We start from the raw sequence: 2500 nt of genomic DNA, 5'->3' as shown, positions 1-2500 counted from the left end.
TGCAGGATAAAGGTAGGAACTGGCCCCCTTCCAAATCAGATCATCTTTGTAATCAAGACACGACTTTCTACGAAAGGACATCAAGATTTCTTCTTCAAGATTCTCCCTTGTGACTAAGGAGTAGTCACCCTGCATCCGCAGGCACCATCTTAAGAACACTGCGGACTGCTGCAAGTCCTTCCTCCGGAATCCGACTGCCCAGCTCGACGAGAACCGGCTTCCCTGGTACCTCTGACCTCTACCCACCTCTACAGCCCAGCTGAGAACCGTGGGTGCGACGAGACCTCGAGGGACCGGCCATCTTCAAGACTGCACGACTTCTTTCCAGCACGACCGCCGAGAGATCCTCTGGTGAGTGCTTTGGGGACCGAGAAGCCCCGACCCTGAGCAGCTCCAGCACCGAAGTCCAGCCTCCCAGCATCTCCACGATCTGCGTGGGGCCCTTCTGCTTTTTGCTGCTCACCGCGTTGTTTGGCTACTAGCCCGCTGGCTTGTGGCCTTCCTGAAGATGCCCGACGACATCACTGCTGCTGGTCTGGTTGCTCCAGACTGGCCCTTGCTCCCTTCCAAAAGAGGAGCACCCCGGACCCTCCTGGTCCACTCCAGACGCCATTTTAGGTCCACCGCGTGGGCTTGAATTTGCCAAGACTTGTTGCCCCAATCCTGGGTCCAGCGACGTCAAAAGCATCATCCATCGTGGGACAGCTCGTACCTCCATCCTGGTCGCCGACAACGCCTCCTGGTCCGTGAGACTACAGAGCCCAGCAGCGCCCACTCACCTGACTGCGGTGACTTCGCCCGGTGCCATCCTGGTGCCCACTTAATCACTGGCTAGTGATTCAAGAACTTGGTCCCCTCTGCTTTCAGGTTTTCTTCTTCCCTGATCCAGGCTTGGATCCCTTCGAACTTTTCTTCACTGGCCGCCTGCCAGCAACTTCTTCTTCAGGCTCCTGGTTCGTCAGCGAGGAATCCCGACGTCTTTTCAGACCTATGCAGCCGCAGCCCCTGGGCTAGGTAACTTCGGCATTTCGGTGCCCCAGCATAGCCTCACTATCCAAGGGTCCAGATCCACTGTCGTTTTCGACCTACCTAGTCGGGTTCGCCCGAGAACAGTAACTTTGTGAGTTCTAGCTTCCATAGGCTTTTTCCCGCCTTACGCGTGAGAATTCCCACTCTGCACGTGGTGTCCCTAGGCCTCCTGCTCCTAACCTGAGTGTTTAGTATTGTAGGCCTAGCGTTTCTAAAGCCTCTGAGAATTGTTACTTACCTGCTAGTAATTCGCATTCCACTTTTAGAGTATATGGTTTTTCGTGCACCTCGGGCATTTGTATATACTGTGCTAACTTAAGTATTTTCGTAAGAGTTTTGTTGTGTGCCTAGCACCCTGTCCTCATAAAGAGTACAGGGCTGTTGTGATTCTAATAAATACACTGTTTATTTTCATAACACTTGTGTGGTGTCCTTTCACTGGTTGTTCAAGGGGTAATGTGATGGTAAAACAGCTGGCTTAACACTCCCTCTAGAGTCTTAGCCTTAGACTGCTCGTATCCATGCTACTAGGATAGCTGGTCTATAAGGTTGACTTACAACCAATCATCAATAAGGGTTGTTTGGACTGATATATAGTGATCACTAGAATAGTGAGCACTGCACATCAGGCCAACTTCTCACAACGGGCCCCGGTCCCGCGGAGGGGATCCGGAACTCCCGGGCCACCGACCTTCCCGCCGTGTTGAATCCTCCGGGCGGACTGCACGGACCCCACCCGTTTACCTCTCGACGGTTTCACGCCCTCTTGAACTCTCTCTTCAAAGTTCTTTTCAACTTTCCCTTACGGTACTTGTTGGCTATCGGTCTCGCGCCCGTATTTAGCCTTAGATGGAGTTTACCACCCGCTTTGGGCTGCATTCCCAAGCAACCCGACTCCGAGAAGACCCGATCCCGGCGCGCCGGGGGCCGCTACCGGCCTAACACCGTCCGCGGGGTGAGCCTCGATCAGAAGGACTTGGGCCCCCTGAGCGACGCCGGGGAGTCGGTCTTCTGTACGCCACATTTCCCGCGCCGGGCGGGGATTCGGCGCTGGGCTCTTCCCTCTTCACTCGCCGTTACTGGGGGAATCCTGGTTAGTTTCTTTTCCTCCGCTTAGTAATATGCTTAAATTCAGCGGGTCGCCACGTCTGATCTGAGGTCGTAGTCGGAAGCATGACGCCGGAGCGTCAAAGGGGGGTTTGCCGGGGCGGAGGCCGGGACCCTGCCGGAGCAGGGGGGCCCGGCGCAAGCCCGGCAGACCGCGCGCCCTCTTTCCCACAGATCGGATCCGGAAGGGGTTTCGCCCTCCCCGGGAAGCCGGCTGCGGAGGCGGGCGCCCGAGGCGCGTGCGCGCGGGCAGCCAGTGGGACACCACAGACAGCCTCGCACAGCACGCAGCCAGGCGCCCCGGGACGGGTCCCGGGGCAGACCGGTCGCCTGGCCCCTTTCTCGGGGGCCAGACGCACCGGCG

The 2500-nt window shown here is 57.0% G+C and overlaps 1 pseudogene; it reads right to left on the bottom strand.

The window, feature by feature from the left end:
- Positions 1-2191, bottom strand: part of LOC144778008 (28S ribosomal RNA) — a 7704-nt pseudogene extending 5513 nt beyond the window's left edge.
- Positions 2192-2500: the final 309 nt, after the last annotated feature.

This window comes from Lissotriton helveticus, chromosome 1_1 (assembly GCF_964261635.1).
Source record: "Lissotriton helveticus chromosome 1_1, aLisHel1.1, whole genome shotgun sequence".
Classification (NCBI taxonomy): Eukaryota; Metazoa; Chordata; class Amphibia; order Caudata; family Salamandridae; genus Lissotriton; species Lissotriton helveticus.
This window is presented reverse-complemented; position numbering and strand designations above follow the sequence as displayed.